The sequence below is a fragment of the Staurois parvus genome, unplaced genomic scaffold (genome assembly GCF_062004578.1).
Source record: "Staurois parvus isolate SC_StPar_1 unplaced genomic scaffold, SC_StPar_1.0 ptg000243l, whole genome shotgun sequence".
In the NCBI taxonomy this organism is placed as follows: Eukaryota; Metazoa; Chordata; class Amphibia; order Anura; family Ranidae; genus Staurois; species Staurois parvus.
Genome location: NW_028318039.1, coordinates 9,454,179 through 9,477,874, shown reverse-complemented (window position 1 = coordinate 9,477,874; position 23,696 = coordinate 9,454,179).

Below are 23,696 nucleotides of genomic sequence, written 5' to 3'. Positions count from 1 at the left end.
AACGTCTCTCACATGTGGTACCCCCATACTCGGGAGAAGTAGCAGAATGTATTTTGGGGAGTAATTCCACATATACCCATGGCATGTGTGATCAGTAAATCATTTAAGTGACAATGTTGTGTAAAAAAACAAACATTTTTTTTTTGGCATTTTCCAAAAACTTGTGGTAAAAAAACAAATTCTTCTATTGATTCAACATGCCTCTCAGCAAATAGATTGGGGTGTCTACTTTCCAAAAAGGGGTCATTTTGGGGGATGGGGGCATTCTATGCCCAGCATTAGAAGTTTATGCCACACATCACTCACTCTTCTAACCACCTGAAGACGAAGCCTTTTCTGACACTTTTTGTTCACATGAAAAAGATCAGTATTTTTTGCTAGCAAATTAATTTAAACCCCCAAACATTATATATTTTTTTAAAGCAGACACCCTAGTGAATAAAATGTTGGGTACTACAATTTTTTTATGGCACATAGTACTCGCGCAGCAATTTTTCAAAAGCAAATTTTAAAAAAACACACTTTTTTTACTTTTAATGCACAAAAAACACAATATATTGGCAAATTATTTGGTAAAATATAAAAGATAATGGTATGCCGAGTAAATAGATACCAAACATGACATGCTTTAAAACTGCAAACATTTTTAATATCCATAGGCAACACTTTAAAAGCCTTTAAAAGCTACCATTTACTAGATTTACAGAGGAGGTCTAGTTTTAGAATTACTGCCCTTAATCTGACATTCACGGCAATACCTCACATGCATGGTGCAACCGCTGTTTACATACCGCCACAGGGTCAAGGCTTGTGCACACAGGTGTGCAAGCATGGGAGGGGCAATTTTTTTTTAAATTATTTTTACATTGTACCTTTCATTTTTTTTTTGATTACTTTTAATGCTATAACAGGGAATGCAAATATCCCCTATAACTTCAATGGGCGTTGTCATATATTGTTTTTTTGAGAAATCTGGAGTCTATATGACTCTCCTCTCCTCCATTCCATTATCTAATCAAACCAAAATCTGTGTGATCAGATGCTTTCCCAATTTACAAATAGTGCTGTTTATATCCTGCAAAACTGAAGTGATGAAATGCTCGTAGCTTCCAAATTCTTAGACTATAGACATGATTGGCACCACTCTGGTCTCCAATCAGCTCTATGGTCAGCTGGCAGAAACATTCTCAGGTTCCCCCAATTGCACAAGACTGCCCGAGAAGGCCGTGGAAGGCAGCGGGGGAGGGAGGCATCATCTCCCACTGCTTGTAAAAGCAATCCTGCAGCTAATTAGCCACTAGGATGTGTAAGGGTTTTCCGGCAAGACGAACCACGATATGCGCGATCACGCACGCACACGTGCACACGCATGGCGAACATTGGCGCCAGGCGGCCTATTTAAGGAGTGTCTCTGTTCATGTTCAGTGCTGACTGGACTTCAGATCCCCCCAGTGTCCTGCTGTTCCTGTATGTTTCCTTTGTTGCTGACCCGGCTTGTTCCTCACCTGACTTTGATTGCTCTCCTGATACTGGTTCCTGACTTCGGCTCTGCTCCTGACCTTGGCTTTTCCTCCTGATGATGACCCTGGCTATTCCATGACACTGCTCCTGTCTCTTGTCCTCACTGCCTGCCTTCCTCTGCTGCACACCTGGCAATCTACCAAATCTGCTCTGCCTGCTACTCCTGTGCCAAAATCAGAGGATCTTCAGCCTTCCAAGGTATTCATCTGCTAGAGCTGTAGACAACAACTACTGGCACTCTTGTTCCCCTGGGTCCTAGACTCCCTCTGTTTCATCCTCAGCGGGGTCAGGGCTAGTGACACAAGTGAGACCGACCTTGTCAGTTCAGTCTCCCATCAGGTACGTGATAGATTGCTTTTACATGAAAGTCGATCGCCGGCTGAAAAAAAAACAAATACCAGGATGATGCCTGCAGCTGTAGGCATCATCCTGGTATAACCATTCAAAATCCAGTGATGTACCAGTACATCGCTGGTCCTTGTTGGGTGTATATGCTATGTTCTTTTTTTTTGTATGCAGCTTGTGGACTGAATGAAAAAATGAGAAGAAATCTCTGCCAGAAAAAGTATGTGGTATGCCCACCATTAGAATATACCGCCCTGTATCCACCCACTTCTAATGGTGGGCACACATTAGGTCACAAGCGCCAGATCCAAGATTGAACAAATGTCTAAATAGTGGCACGCTTGAATAAAAATTGTCCACGTTTAAGTGGTACCCCATATGGAAAAAGTCCCAAACTATCTTGCCACTGTTCCCCATGTAGTCTGGGCATCCAGGGGGCTCCACGTAACTTATATTTTCCATCGTAAATCCGAAACTTATAAGTATAGCCTGTTGCCCTCTCACAGGTCTTATACATCTTGACACCATATCTGGCACGCTTGCAGGGGAGAAATTGTTTGAATGCAAGGCGGCCAGAAAAATTAATGAGGGACTCATCAACGCAGATTTTTTGCTGGGGAGTCTAGACATCTGCAAATTTTTGGTTACGGTGATTTGCATGGGGCTGAAATTTGTGGAGCCGATCAAATTCAGGGTTACCCCAAATGACAGAGTGTATTGTCATTGAAATCCATAAAACACATTATACTCTCATATCTATGCCTGGCCATGGCAGCAGAGAACATGGGATATGATGAATCGGGTCTGTGGACCAATACAACCGCAATTCATTTCTTTTAGTAATGCTCATGTTGAGGGTTAGGCCCCAAAAAAATGTAAATTCGGAAACCATAATGAGTTTCCATGCGAATGGTTTGGCAAGGTTTGAATTTGGGTTGGCGTCGATAAATTGTTGTGCATATAAATTGCTTTGATTCACAATCAATGCATACAGATATTCCGTGAAAAACAGCTCCAAAATCAAGAGGTATGTGAAAGACCATGATGTACTAGACCGTTGGTACTCGCCAGTTCACCAAAAGGTAGAGCGGCACTAGTACTGGCATTCTGCTGCATATGAGAGTCATCAAAATTTACCGGCAAGTGCTAACAGAGATCAGGCCTGATTCTGCGAACACTGCGGTTTTGTGTGCAATGAATCAAGTGACAGTGACCTACTGACACTGCACTTGCTGGGGGAGAAGTGGGGGGGGGGTAAGCGTAGGGGCTAAACGCAGGTGCTGGCAGGTTCCGGGGCTGATCCTGCTAACGCTGCATTTTTGGGGACGCTATACTAATGTGAACGCTGGTATAGTGCTGAAATGATCAAAGATATTGACCCGTTCAGACACTATACTAGCAATGGAGGTTTATTGTGCATGAGCATGCTCCTGGCAATCAAGAGGTTAAATCTGATGACTAGTGTACTGACGGGCAATCTGACGCTATCTGGGAGGGGCGTGAGAACGACGGGAGCGCAAATCACGTATATATATATATATATATATATATATATATATATGTGTGTGTGATTTTTGCGCACCTGTGCCGCCCTGTAGCAGTATTTCTGCTATAGGGCGGTCAGGAAGCGGTTACAGAAGTTGTTTGTGTTACGTCCCTGTGTTACTTTAACTGACAATTGTGCGGTCATGCAACACTGCACCCAAATTAAATTTACATTGTTTTTTTTCCCACAAATTGAGCTTTCTTTCGGTGGTATTTGATCGCCTGTGCATTTTTTATTTTTTGCACTATAAAAAAAAAGGCTGACAATTTTGAGAAAAAAAACAATATTTTGGACTTTTTGCTATAAAACATGTATAATAAAAAAATGTAAAAATCAAATTTAGTCATAAGTTTCTGCCAAAATGTATTCTGCAACATGTCTTTGCTAAAAAAAAAATCCCAATACGTGTAAATTAATTGGTTTACGTGAAAGTTATAGCGTCTACAAATGGCGGGAAAGATACTGGGATTTTGTTTTTTTTATTATACTAATCAGCGACTTATGGCGGTGATCAGCGATTTATGACAGTGATCAGTGACTTATGGCGGGACTGCAGCGGACATTTTGACACTGGGTGGGAACTGACTTGGGGTCACTGACATCCCCAGTGACACCAATACAGTGATCAGTGCAAAACAAAAACACTGACACTGTACTAATGGCACTGGGGAGGAAGGGGTTAACATTTTTTAGGTAATGAAAGGGTTAACTGTGTGAGGGGAGAATGGGTGTGCTCACTGCAGCCAATTACTTACATTAATAAAAATTTCCAGGAAAATTTAATTAGCCTTTAGTAAAGATTAACCTTTTTTTTTTAGTAAAAGTTAATCACACACGAGGAGGAGGTTAGATGATTGTTCAGGGAACATAAGAAACTGGTGATTCAATATCTTAATAGAAAATTTAATATCTTCTCTTGAGATTTATATAAAACAGAATAATTCCAAGGGGTCACTATGACTGAGTAATGCCAGTGGAACACCTTCTTTAAGGAAAAGTGTAAAAAACTATGTATAGACCATGGTGTAGGTGTAATGTCCCTGATTGTGGAGGAAGAGAAAACACAGCTAGAGGATATAGTTCTAGAGCCCTCACTTCATATAAAGACACTGATGAGTTGGTAGGTTAAATACGATTTTAAAAAGGGAAATAAAAGCTACAAAACAGGCCAAATGCAGAAGGGACCTCCAAGATTGGGAGACAGGTGAGGTATTTGATTTTGTGAACAAGAGAAACAGGAGTAGATCCAGAAGCAGGTACTCCAGGTCCTTCTCACAATCAGGGGAAAAAACATCAAGTGGCAGTGAGAAAGAAACAACCTTAACTTGGTGTCTTTTTCAGATCTAACAGAGGAGGGAGAAAGGAATCCCCAATAATTAAAAAAATTGTTAAGAGTTAAAAACAGAGGAGAAAGAGGGGGAGATAAAATGGAAAAAAACTAGGAGCCAGAGGAACTAGATTGAATTTCCAACACTAGTGCTATGGACAATAAGATCATTAACCTCTCTGATTACTAAATTAAAGATAGCCATATTAAGCAAGGAAGGAAGAGTTTGGGGTCTTTGAAGACCTAAATCTCTTTCTTCGGAAGGTCTATCTGAAATTAGTATACACCAAGTAGAAGGGTGTGGGTATAGTTGACCTTTTGGACAAGGAAACTGATCAGCAAGCTGTCCAACAACTGGTATCCTTGCTGGAAGAAAACTATTCCTCCTTTTCTTCAGAGGAAGAGGAGGTATAGATTAGGCAATCCAATTTGCCCATTCAGAACACTAGAATGCCATCCTTTAAAAAACAATAGGTATTTATCCCTCTTCCTAGAGATGGTCTAATGTGATCTGGAAAAGATCAGTTAGAAGAGAATGGGGATGGGCAACCTTACAAAAGAAGAGAGAGTGGCATTCATGCGGATCTTCACTCTGCCAATCTACATTGACTATTTTTAATCCTTATTCTGCTGGCATTAGTAAATAGATAGGAGAATATATCATATTTACTTGTGTTAAACTTTTTTTTTACATTCCTTCAGTTACTTCCTGGTTTCTATGCCTAGGTCATACATCCCAGGGGTCTTCAGGAGGGGAGGAAGGATTCTCAGCTCAGCCAATGATTGAGCTAAGGGCAGATGGATTCCAGGAAGTAAATTCTACATGAATCATCTGCCCTTACTCAAGATGGCCACTGCCAGGAATATGGGGAGGGGGGGGTTCAAAATTAATTCTCAGCAAAATAAAGCATGGAGACATGGATGGATGGGTGAGTTTGCTTTGAATATTAATAATAAGTTAAATAGCATTTTTGGTTTGTGGTGCTCAGATGCAGAACATTCCCACTTTAAGGAAATTATGGGAGATGAGAGGAATAGTTATCAAAAAGTGATAGGGGGATGTAATGTAGTGATTCTCCAAGAAGATATGTATGAAAATAAAATAAAAAGACACTTAATGGATCAAACTACCTATTGAAAGCTGGCAGAGAATTTCTTCCCATTGGTGCTTAGTAAACTGAATTTGAATCTCCTCAAACAGAGGGACTATGAATATGTTAAGGTTTCAGAATACAATATACCGACATTCTATGTAATACCAAAGATTCGTAAGGATAGCAGGAATGGGCCCTTGGAAAAGGTAGCAAAATACAGCATATGGATGGGATGATAAAAGAAATGGTCCTCAAACCTAAAGCCTTTGTTCAAGACACTAAATATGTCCTTTCTCATATGTGGCTGTGGATGAAGATGCCTGGCTAGTAAGCATGAGCATTGAATCCCTGTATACTTTGATACCACATGTCCTCGGTCTGAGGGCAGTCTTCTTCCTAGAACAGAACTTTCCCAATATGGGACCCCAAAATTAATTTTTGCTGGACTTGTTAGATTTTATCTTACAGCATCATTTCTTAAAATGTTGGGGTTATTCTATCAACAAAAGAGAGGCACTCTGATGGAAGCCCCGTGGGTTCCTTCTTATGTTTGCCTACATTTGGGAGCATGAGAGGAGTAGATTGTCTATGGGTTGCCTCTGTATCATAGCCATGTGTTGCTATGGCTGTGATATATAGACAACGTGTTGATGATTTGGAAAGTCAATATCTGTGAACTGCAAGCCTTTGTAGGCCAGTTGTCTCAGAATGATAGGAATATTAGGTTGACCTATACCTATGATAAAAGACAAATTTCTTTTCTGGATCTCTGGATAAGATCCTGAAGGAGGTAAGTTGGTAACAGGGATCTGTCGTAAGTAAACAGCAGCAAATACTCCCCTTAGAGCAGAGAGTGATCATTCTCCCTGCTTAATTAGGGGAATTTCCACTGGGCAGTTTCTCAGGCACTGGAGAAACTTTACCTATACCCAGGACTTTAAAGAAGAAGCCAGGTATGATTTATATGAATGTTTCAGGGAAAAATGTTATTCCCATAGTGTCCTCAAAAAAAACACAAAAAATGCACTGACAAATGATAGAGTAGACTTACTGCAAACCCCCTACAAACAAACTCAAACATGAATTGCCCCCAGTAGGTTCATAACTCAATATGGTTCTCAGTGGGATGAAGTCTGGCAGGTGCTTTCCAAACACTGGGTGATTATGACCCAGAGCCCCACGGTAGCGGAAATGGTCGGTGATAGGCCTCAACTTGTTGCCAAGAGAGCTAGGAACTTGGGAGACATGTTGATTCCCTTGGAGTTCACCAAGAGTCCACATCAAAACTGGCTAACAAGTTATCCTGAAACGAAGGGCATGGTATCTTGTGGACACTGTCAAATTTACCCACTGGTCATACTGATGTGTTCACCAACTCGAGACAAACATAAATGCTTCATATTTATGATTTGATCAACTGTGCAACAACTAAAGTTATTAACATGCTTACGTGCCTATGTAATAACATTTACATACAGAAAACTGAGCTCCAATTGATGATTTGAGTAGGTGAGCACCTCAGGGCCATTAAAGCTAAAAGAACCTAACAGTCCTATTGCCCAACACTTTGAAGGGTACACTATGCAAATATTGAGGGACTAAAGGTCAAAGGCATCTTTACCTTGATGCTATCAGCAAGAAGGGGAGATTTTGATAGGATTTGTAAATTGAATTCCTTAAGCCCAAATGGGCTAAATACTGTATTGAATTTTCAGGTCTTTTTGCAGAAATAGCTTCTTGATGGGAATTGCTAGTTTTCCCAGTGTCTGATGGCTCAAATTTATATTTCCTCTACTTTAGATGACTTGGTCATCTGTTGCTGGTTCTATTAGTTTTTATAAGGTATACCTAATGTTTAGCCACTAGTAATAAATATTAAGAGCTGTAATGACTTCTGGGACTGTTTATTAAGAAAAATGATATTATCCCAGATAGGGGATTCTAAGCTGACTGTCATGGGTTAACATTCTAGTTTAATTTCAAGTGACCTTCCAAAAATTTTCTAAAACACACAATGAGTGGAAGAAACTGGTCTAAGAGACAATGAGAGTCAAACACCACTATTTGGATGTCTGCAGGTGAGCATATACGAGGTCTGGAAGTGACAATGGTGAGAGGAAATCCTCGTTGTCGTATCTCTCAAAACCTTGGGAAGTTTGTGATGACCACACAAGACTTCTTGAGCTGACAATATGCGATTATACACTGAGGTCAAAATCCACTTCATTCTGTTTACCCTAATTCCTACACAATAGGGCAGGTAAAAAAAAGGGTTTTTTTTTCCGTCATGTGAACCTTGCGTTAAACAAGAAGGTGAAAGCTGGGTCATTGAAAATATAAAGTTTGATACATACCAATGGAGACATGATAAAAAAGTGTTGGTAAAATGCTTTTTGATAAAGGGAAAATATATTTGATAAGGTTGGGTATTGCATCCCACTCAACTGAGTTGAAGTGATGAAGAAGAAGATTATGTGTGAATTGGGGTAAATTTTATATTTCCAAAAGAAATCATCTATTCCAATACAGTTTAAATATCAGGAAAATGAGAAACCAAATTTATTTACATCTTTCTATGATCCTTATCCAAGAGTTAGTAGTGAAATCAACTATACTTGAATAGGACATATATTTGATATATCAAGACATATGGTTTCTATCAAAGGATGAATCATCATTAAGACCTTCAATTCATTTGTGATACCGGACTGTCCCCAGTGGACAGGTGAGGAATATCTCTAGGTACGCACACTTCTCAACAGGCCAATCAACAAGCCTGTTGGGAGGTCCCTTGAAACAATGGAGTGTATGGTATAAAAATGCCATACACCTCAGAAAAAAGGGGACACTACACTCAAGACTACACTTCACTTAACTGAACTTTACTTAACTAAACTTCACTTGATCTGGACTTCATTTAACTTCACTTGCCTTCTGAAAAATCTTCAAGACTTTCAGATCTGCTAAAACTTCTGCAACAGCTTCTAAGACTGTTATAACTTCTAAACTATCTCTTATCTACCCTGTTGCTACTATACTGCACTATACCTCACTTGCTACCTGCGGCCATTTTGCTGAGAACTTCCAGCTGCCATTTTGAAGGAAAAGATTTCCACCAGAGACGCTGATGTTCAGTTAAATTCTGGGAGTGGTGAGACTGTGCTATAATATTGTAATTTTCTCTGACATTTCAAGCTTTCTAAAGATTTATAACATTGTATTTTGTGGTTAGGAATATATTAAGGTTATATATATATATAATTATCACTATACTGTTTGAAATTGGTATTAGATTATATATTGCATATTAACTAATTTTTAGTGTTGTTGTGGTGCAAATTATCAGAGATACTTTCTTATTTTTCTATGGACACGAGAAATGAGAAATAATATCTGAAGCACTATAAGGTTATAACTTATCCCTAAAAATAATAATATTTCCTTTAAATTGATAATCAGATATTGTTTGATAACATAGAAATTAGCATATTATATTTTTGATTGTGTGTACGAGTATATATTCATCACCAGTATTTTACGTTTGTATTAATATATATATAAATTATGTACATAAATAAATTTATTTATTTATTTATCAAAAAGGCAACTTTTGTGTATATGGTACGAAATCATACTGGTAAAAGGACTCAAGGTAAATTATTAAGTGGTGATCAAATTATTAAGGTGTCCAAATTATTGGTTCATTAAATATTTGCCGTATTTTAACGGCTGGAGGCACTGCGATATTTTCTTATAAATGGGGTATGTAGCGCTAGATAACAGATGACAGGCACGATGGCTGTTACAATATGAAGTAACCATACAGTAGTTCATAAAATGATTCATATATCACTGTCAGAAGCACAACGGAGATGATCCAATGCTACTCCAGATTGCATTAGGTGAGATAAAAGAAAATAGTGAGATTGTGCGCTTACCACAAGTGCTCATAATATGCGCATTGTATGCAATTCAACAGCAACCGGGCATCATGGTCTGGTCAATAGCCTGGGCACCCTCTGGTCATGTCCGAACATCTGGGTCACAGGTACAACGCTATCCAGGCCCTCTCTGGCTTTCAAATCCAAAAACGCCACCTTGCATAAGCTCATTAAAAAACGAGCCGGGAGGCAAGAAAGCGCTAATAGTGAAGTACGTTTATTAAAAATACAAGATGTAAGCAGAACAACCAGAACTTACATCGACAAACTACACATCCAGGCCCAAAAGTATAGGCTCCCTGGTGGTTAGTGGTACACAACATGCACTGCATACAGACCCAGGTCCAGTAGATGAAAGCCTGGTGGCTAGTGGTACCATGAGTATACAGTCATACATAAATGGATGATAATAGAGATATACTCATCCAGGTATAGTGAGGCAATTCCCTGGAGGCTAGTGGGTCCTCAACAGCAAAGGCGTCAATAGGGTGGATCCCCTAACATGTTTCGAGCTAAAGCTCGTTTTCAAAGGGGTGAATTCTGCCCATAGACGCCTAATTTAAAAGACCCGCGGTCGCGCATGCGCATTACGCACCACTCCGGGATACTGCGCATGCGCGAATGACGTCACACGCTACCGTGTAACTCCTGCGCATGCGCGAGCGCGTCATGAATATGGACGCTGAAGCCCAATGACAAAATCCGCCCACACTAAGGCAGGCTTAGGGCGGATCTGGACGGCTGTTCTAATCCTCCATGGAAGCGGAGACCAGAGCAGCAATCTATATTAGTATATACGATCTGGATACACTAGATCGCCAGGGAAATACCCCAAAGGCATAAAAAACATTTACATCTCTGATAATGACATAAACATAAAAATATGAATTTACAAGAACCACATATGTTCATTTAAATGCATATAAAAACTACTGGATCACGTATACTTAGAGTCCTTAAAGTGATCCAGCCATAACCGCACCCAGGTTAAAAAATGGAATAAACAACTATTAAATAAAACAATAAGATCGTGACATACATTCACATTACAATGACTAATACATATTATTATCAAAAATCATATTTATGACGAAAGATAAAACTATGCTAATGATCATGTGATATCATGTAAAAAAATAATAATATATAATGAATGTACAATGTTTATACCCACATAATTAATATTATACAATATAAAAAATTAACGTTAAAAAGTGCAGAATCAGACATCATGCACAATTACAATTTCCCTTTACTCAGAAATCCTATAAATGTCAAAGAGGGATGTAAACCATCTCCTGATGATGGATGGAATTCTATATAAACCGTCATTACCCAGCAGTAAATATGTCAATATAGATTCAGGGGCCCCATTCCATCACTCAATGGTGAAAAAATATCGCGAATGCACCCCAGGTAACGGTATATTACACCGGAATAAGCTCATTCAAAGTAGAAAGGCTAAAAAAATATATAAATAATGTAGGTAGCACCGTGGACAAATAGAAGTCTAAAACCATGAAAAAAAGATATATCAATAAAAATCAATGAGCCTACTAAATCCGGAATCAACTGTTATCGATAAAGCAGTTGATGTCCAGGTCTACATTCAAGCCTCTAGGCTGAAGAGACTTAAGCTCTACAATCCACTTCGTCTCAAGACGGGACACTGCTCTCCTCTTATGACCCCCCCCTCCAATGTTGGTCAATCACATCAATAGCTGTGAATTTCAGTGATGAGGGGTCCTTAGCATGACAATCTTTATAATGCTTTGATAATGAGTGGTACTCAAAACCCTTTTTAGTTTTATTGTAATGTTCCCTGAGGCGATCCCTCAGACGCCTTGTAGTTCTACCTACATATTGGAAATTACAGGGACATTGCAGAAGGTATACAGTGTGTGTGGTATTACATGTAATGATGTGTAGTATACCTCTTTCCAGTAATGCTTGAACCGAACTCCTTAACTTTGGTCTTATGAACCCCATTCTGTCTGCAGGCAATACATTTATTGCACGGGAAGAACCCTTTAAGGCCAAATGGTGAAGTCATCCCCCTTGGCTGATCAACTACATTAGGGGCTACCAAGAGTCTAAGTGGAGGTGCCTTCCTGAAAGTAATCTCAGGGAATTCTGGTAAAGAATCGCCCAATATAGGGTCATTCCTAAGGACAGCCCAATTTTTCTTAATAATTTTAGTGACTTCTCTGAATTGGATGGAGAAATCCGTAATAAAGGGGCAAAATTTGTCCGGTCTTACTCTTTTCTCCATAGTCAACAAATCCTCCCTATCCAATAAGCCGATCTCATTGGCAGTCTGATCCAGAATGTGAGAGTTATAGCCTTTCTCCACAAATCTGGCTTTCAGTAACCCTGATTGGTAATGAAAATCCGATAAGGTGGTGCAATTCCTCCTCAGCCTAAGGAACTGTCCCCTTGGAACATTATTTAGCCAGGTTGGATGATGACAGCTATCAGTTGGTATATATCCATTCCTGTCCGTACTTTTAAAATACGTCCTGGTCACAACCTTAGTCCCACTATTCATTAAAACAAGGTCTAAAAAATTAATTTCTTTAAGATCATATTCATATGATAACTTAATATTAAGGTCATTATTGTTTAAAGTAGTAAAAAAATTATTTAAAGAAAGCTCATCCCCCTGCCATAAAAGAAACAGGTCATCGATGTAGCGCCGATAAAATATAAGAGGGGGCCAGTCACGTGAGTAAACTAAATCTTCCTCCCACCTAGCCATAAACAGATTGGCCAGGTTGGGGGCAAACCTAGCCCCCATTGCAACACCCGTGACCTGCAGATAAAAGGTATGATCAAACCAAAAAAAGTTTTTATGCATAGCAAAGTCCATAAGTTCCAGAATGAACTCTTTTTGCTGTCTGGGAATATCAGAAACAGCATCTAGATAGAACTGGACCGCCTCCTTTCCATCTTTATGCCTTATGTTACTATATAAAGCAGAAATGTCCGCAGTAACCAGGTAAGTCTTCTCATTGATATTAAAATCTTTAAGATCTATTGATATTTGTTTCGTATCACGTAGGAATGCAGGTGTTGATCTAACCAAAGGTTGAAGAAAAACGTCAACATATTCCCCTATACGGGAATTCAATGACCCTATACCACTAATGATCGGTCTTCCAGGGGGGCAACTTGAATTTTTATGTATTTTAGGGAGGCAGTACATTATTGGAAGCCGCGGAGCTACCGGGCATAAATATGCTTTTTCTTTTTTGGTTATTATATTATTATCAAAACCACGTTTAATAATCGCTTTCAATTCTTTGTTATAAGTCACCATTGGATTTTTAGGTAACACCTGATATGTGTCCCTGTCATCCAACAACAGATATACCTGTGTCATATAATCTGCCTTATCTAAAATAACCACACCTCCCCCCTTATCAGCTGGTCTGACCACTAAATCCTTATTAGCCAGTAGAGATTTGATACTGTCATTAATTTTTGTGTTGATTACGTAAATTCTTAACTTTAATGTTATCCAAATCCTTTAAAACCATACTTTTAAAAGTATTAATATGTGACTGCGCTGGGGGATTAAACAGTGAGGCATTCCGTAGGTTGGAATGTCTAACAACATCATAAACATTACCAGAAGAGTTGTATACAGCAGGCATATTTAAAAAATGTCTTTTTATCGATAATCGACGTGTAAATTTATGTATGTCCACATATGTGCTAAATTTATTTAATTTTCTCTTGGGTGCAAATTTTAGACCTTTGTTCAGTAAATTAAGCTCATCATTATTAAGAGTTACCTTACTTAAGTTAAAAATACCTTTAGCTATCACATTTTCCTCTTTTTGTGGTCTATTGACTCTTTTCCCTCCTCGCTTTCCTCTGTACGCGTACTTCTTTTCCGCGTAGCATTTCCCCCTAAAAAATGGTTAGGTTGGGGGTTGCGGGGAGCAGGTCCCATATTAACCTGGGGGGTAGGGTTTCGTACATTTTGATAACCATTCCTATTGTACGGTGGATTATATGAATTCTGATTACCATAATAGGTCCTTCCTCTATTATTAGGATTCATAGGGGGGCCCCCCCGATGCCTAGGTTCAAGGGGTCTCCAATGTGGTTGGTTATTCCCCCTATTGTTACTCGTATTATAATCAGGATTATAATACCCATCATGTGAGTCCCTCCATGAGACCCTCCGTTGTCTGGGTGGTTGTTCCCACCCTCCAGAGTACGGAAAATGTTGAGTTCCTGTCCTAGGGTATTGATCCAAGGGGTGTAACCTCATATCCCTATTCCCTATCTCCTCATCATCGTAGTCATAAAGATCATTATATCTATTGTAAGTCGAGACGTTGTATTCGTCTCTATAAGGACCACGCTTAGCCGATTTGGGCCCTGAGGAAGAGGGTCTGGAAATATTTCCAGTATTAGTAGGAGGATGAGGGGGTCGTGCTCCCTTAAACTGCGATATTTTGTTTAAGGGAGAGGACACCGCCCTACATATTTAGAATAAATTATTACATAAACCACCACAGAGCAACTCGGTAGATTGTAATTTATTCATAATATATATATATATATACACACACACATATATATATATATATATATATATACATAAAAGGTAAGGATGGAAGTGCTCCTGCTCCTAAAGAAGCAGTCATATAATTACAGCAAAACGTGTTGACATCATTGCACCATGACATCATGTGGTCACGCCCCCATGTACTCAGGCAATTGGTGCATACACTAGCGGGGCCCATCTAGAGTGCCCTGGGCGGGAGTGAGACCAGCTTCAAGCGGCACCTGAAAGGACTTGTGGCAAAGCACTACAGAAGCCAGGACTGTCCGGAGCTGATATACAGTAAAGAGGAATGCAGACAGCCAGTGAAAGCAGAACCATTGGCAGTGGGGAAGCCATGGGGCAGGAGTTTGACAGATGGACGGAAGTTGTGAGATATGCTGGTCTAAAGGAACCACTGTATGCCCGATTCCTGTCTCCTGTCTGCTAACCTCTCCCTAGACTGGGCTTAACTTGGACTGCTGTCCCCTGCTAATCTGCATTGCTTCAGCCACTTCACTTGTGCTGTCCTACAGCATTGCCATCTTTGCAACCACCTTCCTATACTAACTAGCTGCTGTTCACTACAAGCTGTTGTATATAGCTTACCTGCACTTTCCTATGTTAACAAGCTACTGCATTGCTCCTACTAAGGAATATAAACCATTCGGAGCTGGAGACATGACTGCATGATTTATCTGTTATGATTTAAGCTCTTCACTACTATGATCCACTTTAGCTATTGGTGTAATCTCTTTTTTGTGGAAATCGCATTAACTGTTTTTTGCAGGACTTTATTAGGAAGTTTACATGACAGCCATTATCTTTGTTTCAGATGATACTATTATATTGTGTAGTGTAGTAGTGTGGATTTGGCTATTTTTAAAACCTTTACAGTTTTTATACTGTTCTCCATGTATGCATTAATTTACCACAATACCAATATTCCAGAGGAGATAGCTTTGCATTGTCTCTTTGGGGGTTGCATTTGTGCAGGTCCTTGTGACCCAGTCATGACCCCATATGGTGTGTGCAAACCTATTGTGGCCATACGTGACATCTATTTTCTACAAGACAACTTTGTCATCTTAGAGTGAAGGGGTATTGTTATTTTTCCTGTTTTTTTATTTATGGTATTTAATAAAGCTTATATTGATTAAAGCCATGCGTGTCAATTAAGCAGACTCTTTTTTTTTGCCAGGGCCATGGTTCCTTATTATTGTAAGTAATTGGCTGCAGTGACCACACCCACAGGGTGAGTTGGCCTTGACTTAGCTATTACCTATTTTTATTTAATTTTTTGTTGAGTATGTGCCTTTCCTATACAGGAAAGAGCAGCAAGTTCACCTTGATGCAGACCACAGAGAGCAAAGAGAAATGCCTTTTGCTTTCAGGCATAAGGGTACTTGTAGCTCATTTCCCTTCTCATTTCCCTTTCTCCATCAATTGGCATCACTGATTGACAAATGGCTATTCAGGTACCAGTGCACTTTTATGGAGACAAGAATATAATCTTCAGCCCTTTGTAAACTTTGACTTAGAGTCTACACATAACGTTTTGTACTTGATCCTGGCAAAGAATGGATAAGTGAGGAAGTATAAGTAGGACCATCTTTAAAGTAAACTTGTTGAATTTCCCCACATAAGCAAATCACAGGTTCACTTAAAAGCTATCAAAGTTAAGTATGCAACGTGAAAGCACTAGAGGGAATTTCTTCGGGCATAATGCTTTTTGATCTGGTTTTCTGGGATTACTCTCCACTACAGTATTTAAGTTCAGTTTTAAGGCCTAAAAACAAACATCCTTTATCCTCCAGACTGAGGGGGTTCGGAATGTCTTGCTCAACTTCAACTGTTACTATAACTGAAAAAAAATGGAACACAGTTTATATTTTTTTACATTTTCTATTCACTCAGTGTTGCTCAATGAAGGTGATGCTTTAGGTGCAAATTTTATTTTTTTTTTAAAAATCAACCCTTTTTTTAATTGTTTTCATTGTTTCAACAAACTGTAATAGCAACACTAATTCTTTTTATTTTGTGCATAATAAAATTTGGGAAGATGGCTTCCTCTCATTTATTGCACCAATTGCCTATTAAACTTGTGATTTTTTAAAATCCTATATTCATTATAAGTGTTATGTTTGTAATAAAAAAAAAAAATATTGAGATTAACGCATTTAAAAAATCCAGATGCATAAAGGCCATTTTGCTAAATGAAAATACCTTCTGACGCACATCTCTTGAATGATTTAGATAATTAGCTAATATATGCATGCACATTCCTCAGGCATCACACATGCTGTAATATAGCATTGACATCTGGATCATACTTTCCTATAATACAATAATAGGTGAAGTGACAGACACAAAATAATGTATTTATTTTCTTCTACTGTTTTTCAAACACAAGGTGTATGTATGTATATATATATATATATCCTGAATTACTTTACCAAACTGAGCATGTTTTTGGGTGATATTGCAGTATCTATAATTTGTACATCTTAATTGTGCTCTGTTTTTGGCACATTTTTCTGATCCTGACAAATGTGTACCCAAGGAAAGAGTCATTAACAGGGTCTCAGCAGCTTCTACCTATCTCCTCTTTTATAGGGCCCATAGGGCCACGCAGAGAGCAGAGGCATAATTTATTTTGCTGGCTGTGAAGGAAAGGGGGTATCTGTATGTGTGGCACATGATAGGCAGAATATGTTTCAGAAACACAGTGCCTGCACAAGTGTGCATGTTCATACAATGCCACCTTCTACCCTCTATTGGCTGCAGGAAAAGTGCTGCAGCCAGCAACAGTTTGCCTGATCACAGCCACACCAATTTCAGTGCCACCAGACTTGTGTATGCAAGGAACAGTGTCCCTTATCATTGCTAAACCAGTGCAGTGTTGCCTCTGTCTGCCTCCTGTACTTTGCCTGGCCTGTTTATTGACTACATTTCTGCTTGTTGTCTGGAGTGATCCTTTGCCTGCTTGCTGGCCCTGTCTCTGCCTGCCGCCTGAAATGACCCATTTGCACATTCCACTAACTACAATATACTCCTGTGAGATAACAGTCCCAGAAACCCCCTGTGGACAATTGCACTCCTGGAACCACAGGATCTCTTTTGCTCACTCTTTGTTTAGACTCCTGTACTTCCTGGCCAGTGAACAAGGCATTCCTGGGAGTAGTCATGTACCAGTATGTTAGGCTTGTTTGGCATATAGGAACAGTGACTGCTATAGGTGATACTTCAATTCAGCTGCAATGCTGTTTTACTTCTTTCCCCTTTGAAACAGGGGTTAGTGGGAGAAAAAAGCCCTGATTTTGAGGCAAATTGTGGCAGCCATTGGTTTCACATGGCATAGCCAAATGGAGTTTACAAAAAAATTTCAGAGACAGACATCCCACAAGGAATGTGTTAGTGCATGGAAGCCAAAAAGTGCAGGTGAAAGTGAGGTAAATGCTGTTTAGACTGCCCAGAATAGCAAACAGTCTTTGAGGACTTATGCACGAGAGGCCAGCCATTTAGCTGCTTCTTGATGGTAATCAAAAAAGAAAGTTTTTCCCTTGAATACTACTGTCAGATGAGTGCATGACATAAGGAACTCTCAGAGTTAGGACCCTTCATTGACATCCTGAAATTGTAATCTTTGCCTGTAGATATCCTGAAAGTAATCTGGAAAAAAATGATTTTAGATCCATTGACATACACTGTCACTGTTGCACTAATTTAAAAAGCAGATGAGGAGGAATCAAGGTGTGATCCTCATGTCAAGGACCCTGTGTACCCACTTCTCTGTTTAGGTAGGGGAGAAGGCAGTCTGAATAAATTATTCTAGCACCCAGTTTTCAGTACATGCAGTAGAATCTGCTTTCTTGGCATGTTCTAGAAGGCCAGTTAATCAGACATTATTGTTACAAAGACAACTTTCCAGATCTTTTTTTTGTAAACAAGGTTGGCAATTTTTTAATCACAGTATAATATTTTAAGGCAGACTGCAGTTTATCCTTTAGTGTTCCAGCTTTAATTTCCATTTCAGAAGTGCAATCCTGCAACTTTTACAATTTATGGTACATAAAACATATATCAAAATGTACTCCTCCCTCAATGTTAGTGTTTATGTTAGTGATTGATATGTGTCAGTAGAAAGTGTTGTACTTACAGTGTCATGTAGCTATACTTTGGAGGCCATTTATAAAGGAGTGGCCACCATGTTGCTGGTTTGAGGCCAAGGAATTTCCTGAGTGAAAGGAAAGGTAAGTATGTGTATATCCAATGAGGAGCTAGTGCGTTAAAGTGATGTTAGAAGAGACAGGAAAAAACTGGGTCAGATGGAGCTCAGCCCTCTCCCTGGTCCCTCCTAACAACATTTGATTGACAGACTGCCTGAGTCCCTGTGAGAAGAGAAAGAAAATGGAGAGAAGACCACATCCGGGCACAGTGGTTAGGTAAGTGTTAAGAAAGGGGGGAAAGGGGAATAGTTATTGTAGTGTTTTTACTTTAATGCAGGGAATGCATTAAGGTAAAAACACCCAGCCTTTAGAACCACTTTAACCAATGAAGACTGGCAAAAGAGGCTTGAACTCACTCACAACATATCAAGGCCCTCATGCTTTCAGGAAAAGAACTATACAATTGTCTCTCTATGGTATTGTACTTCTAGGTGAGGATTCAGCCAGCTTTACTCTTTTTGGGAAAATGTTCTGTGGCTACAACAAAATGTGAATGTCTAACATCATTGCTTCCCTTAAAATAGCACTCCTGCACTTGATGGGTCTCTATCCAAGATCAAAAAAGACATTTTGAGACATTCCCTTATGACAGCCAGAGTTGTAATACCTAGCCACTAAAAGTTATCCTTTGCTTCCTTTTTTGTGGAATAGGCTCAAATTCTTAATGATATAAAAATGACCCAGTTGACATCTGACAGAAATCAATCAGAGATAGCTTTCTGCACTTGAATGTGCCGATTAGCCTTAACATTAACCTTACATTGCCCGTGGTATTCAATGTTCATACCAGCTTCCAACAATTTTCTCTTTTAAGTGCTGTGTGGGTGCTGGAAGTATGAGTGGGGGAGCTGAATGTAATTATGGGTAGGACCAAAATGTGGGACTGGCCATTAGTGGGTGTGACGTACAGTGAGAATTTCTTCACAGTCTATGGCTTGTAGTGTGTTGCATGTAAGCATGTAAATGACCTACAGGACCCGGGGGCACACTGCTAGCCGTACTAGCATGCATGGCTAGTGGGCTGCTTGTAGAGATCGCACTTACCTGTAGAAGTGGTTTAAGAGGAATAGATTTAGTATAGTCTGAGCCTACTTGCTACATAGTGTATACACATGTCACAGTTCTTGTACCCATAAATATGCCTTTATTACTGTGATAGTCTAACAGACACACATAAACCTTGTTACAAATGATCATTTTGAAGAAAGAAAATCTTCCATTATATATGCTTTTTTGAACACTGAATATAGAAAGAGAGCTAACACTTTGTCTGATCCTACGTTAAAGAAGAACTTCATTAAAACAGTAGGGATCTACTTTGCAGCCAGCAACTGGTAATACAATAACCGCCTTGCTAAGGAGAATGGAATGAGCAACGAAGCAAAGTGCAGCGGTCAGAACTGTATAACATAGTGTAAATAGTGGTCAGGAATATCTAGAGCACAGCAATCAAGGCTATGTTACAAACAACATACAGTATAATATGGAGTGATCGATCAGTAATGTACAACATAGCGTATGTAATACAATGGTTAGGAAATTGTAATGTACAAAATATCATATGTGGTGGAGAATTCAGGACTACATGGCATACAACATAGCATATAGAGTATAGCAGTCAGTTCTGTGTGGTCATTGTGTCCCTTTCAGTGTGTAAAGAATTATGCAGTCAGGGCTATGTAGTGTAGTGTATAGAGACTGATCCTATGTACAACATTAGTTTTTTAGTGTATCCCCATAAATTGGCAGTCAGTGTTCAATGTACCCACTTACACTGGTGTTCTGTGCCCTTTATATTGGTGGTCAGTGTTTCTTTTACATTGGTGGTCAGTGCTCCCTCTTACATTGTTAGTTAGTGCTCTCTCTTATGTTAGTAATCAGTGTTCCTTCTTACACTGGTGGTAAATTCTCCCTCTTATTTTAGTGGTCAGTGCTCTCTCTTACATCATTAGTCAGTGCTCCCTCTTATGTTAGTAATCAGTGTTCCCACTTACACTAGTGGTCAGTGCTCCCTTTTGTATTAGTGGTCAGTGCTCTCTCTTATGATTGTGATCAGTGCTCCCTGTTAAGTTAGCATTCAGTGCAGCCTCTTACGTTAGTGATCAATGCTCCCTCTTACTTTAGTGGTCAGTGCTCCCTCTCATGTTAGTGGTCTATGCTCTTTCTTATGACAGTAATAAGTGCTCCCTCTTATGTTAGTGGTCAGTGCTTCCTCTTATGTTAGTGGTTTGTGCTCCCTCTTATGCTAGTGGTCAGTGCTCCCTTTTACATTAGTGATTAGTGATCCCTCTTACATTTGTGGACAGTGCTCCCTCTTATGTTAGGGATCCATGCTCCCTCTTACGTTAGTAATCAGTGCTCCCTCCTATGTTAGTGATCAGTGCTCCTTATTTTTGTTAATGATCAGTGCTCCCTCTTAAGTTAGTGGTCAATGCTCCCTCTTATGTTAGTGGCTAGTGTTCTTTCTTTAGTAGTCAGTGCTCCCTCTTACACTGGCAGTCAGTTCTCCACGTTTTACATTGTGCCTCTGCTCCTTATATTGATTGTTAGCATGCCCCCTTTCTTGATGGACAGTCCACATGCTCTATTTCCTTAGCTGAAGATTCAGGCTGCAAATTGTGTGTCTCTTCACCAGGAAGAGCAGGGCAGCTGCTGCTGGGGGTGATTTCAGAATTTTTGGGGTGCTAAATCAGACCCAAGAACCTCCTGGTGCTGCCCCCTGCCCCCCTCCACCACATTCTGTCATTTTGCTATTTTGTGTATTTTGACATTGCACTATGTTTTCTATTCTATAAAACATGAATAAACATATATTTGACCCAAAGCTTACAATTCTCAGAATTTAGGTAGAGTTTGACAAAGGGCCCCTAACTCAAACCCAGACCAGTTCACCCATTACTATTCATGTGCCGGCATGGTGATTAATTACTTTGTTCATACACAAAGTCAAACCTAACCAGGGGCGAACGGACAACTCATGGGGCCCCCAGGCAGTAGGAAATCATGGGGCTCCTGTGTCCTCACCCGCACTCAAACCACACCCACAAAAGCCTATGAAAGGTACCAGGGGCATCTCATGGGGCCCCTTACTGACCCCAGGCCTTTGGGCAGTGCCCAAGGTGCCTGAATGGTCAGTCCACCCTTGAACCTACCCCTAACAACATTCTTACCATTTGTTTATCTACAAAGTCATGTGGTCAACTATTAAGCAATAATTAATGTTTGTCACCTGTAAAACTCTATTACAAGGTATTTCGGAGGAAGGGAGCACAAGCTTTGTTTATGATGGTAGCATTAAAATTAGGGTCAGCATTAGGCTTATGGTTCCTCTGTTGCTAATATAAAACATGTTCTCAACAAACTAGAGGCCATTTTTGGTACAATAACATACTTTGTGTAGTTCAGAGTTTTAATACACCTCAGGATCCATTTACAACCCACTGGACCCTTAATAGGAAGCCCAAACCACCTTAATGCCAACATGTCCTAATATTTCACCAGTTTTTTGTGTGCAATGAAAACTACCAATTTCACTCATCTCTAGTTGCACAGTCAAGTGTATATATAAAACATTGTATTAAAGTTTTTGATTGGTAACATGTAATTGTCCAGATTTGTTAGAGCACCAGAATTTTAGCTAGTTAATAAAAAAGTGAGCATAGTTTTGGTCCAGTCATGAATGTCAGAAATGTAGGAATAGAACTAAGGTATAGAAATGGGAAGATATGTGTGAGCCAATAGGAACAGGAGGAGGGCATATTGATTCTCCATTTTAAAACTGCAAACGTTAAAACCATAAGATCTTTCTTAAATAACCAGTTTTAATGATATGTCTGATAAGGCTGTACCATTATAAAATATTCACATACTGTGTATGATTTCCACTGCATTTTCAGGACTAGAGGCGAGCAATGAAACCCACAAAATTTCTCTCAGTATGGGATTACTTTAGGGCAGAACCACCACAAATATATTGATGGCTTTCTTTCTCCACAGAAAATGACATTTTTGGAGAGGGAAGTAAAGAATGCATGTGTAATATTAGTGCTACAAAGCTTTTCTTGGGGAGGTCATAAAGCTGCAATTAAAAAAAAATAGTTTATATGTTCCTTATGTACATATGTATCTCAATACAAAACGAAAATAATAGTTGTCAAGTTTTCATGCTGACTCAGTAGCTTCAATACTTTGTATCAAAGACCCACACAAGGATTTTGATTTGAAGTTATGACTTCACTAGTTGCTTCCATGTTCCAAGTAAATGACTCTGAATGCCATTTGACAGGTCAACAATAACTCCCGCGCATTTCTCTGCAATTGTTGTATTTGAAACAAGTGTCATTACCAATAGCCTACATGAAGCATACAATTGGTATTGGTATAAGATTGGTAATAGTTATCATCAATATTTGTTTAAATTTTCAAGGTTTATCAATATCATGCCAAACCTTAAATAGCTTTTATACAAATTTAGGTTCTGCTGTCACTAGAACATTATTTAATTTACATGTTTAGTATGTTTATGTTAGGTTGCAAGAAACATATTATGAAGAAAAAATGTCCTCTTCCAGGGTATGAAAATATTCAAGGCAGGATAAAAAGAAGACAAAGAATAATAGATTAGATCTTTTTCTTTTGCCAATGGCAGAAATGATCAGGAATATCATTTTATCAAACTGACATATTCTTTAAAGTGATATATTCTAACCTAGCAACAAATCACTGATAAGGTTTAACAGATCTAAGAATATGTTTGGTGATTAATTTTGTAGTTTAGAATTGATAAGTAGGTTAGAATACGTCAATAATATGCTTTGATAAACGTTAATTTACATTTAACAGATTCAGAATGATAAAACGGCATACCGTATACATTTGAAATGGCATGACAATCAGCATCCCAAAATGATTATCATTCAGAAAGTTTTGTACATTTAATGTAATAGATACATATAGTTTTATTTTTAATCTCAGTATGTAAGGGTAATGACTATGTTTTTCAATCCAAATGTGAAGCACACAAATGCATGTATGAAAATATGTAAAAATTACCTTTAAGGTCAGTTAAAGCGGAACTTCACCCAAAAGGGGAAGTTCTGCTTGTTACATCACCCTCCCACTGCCACATTTGGCAG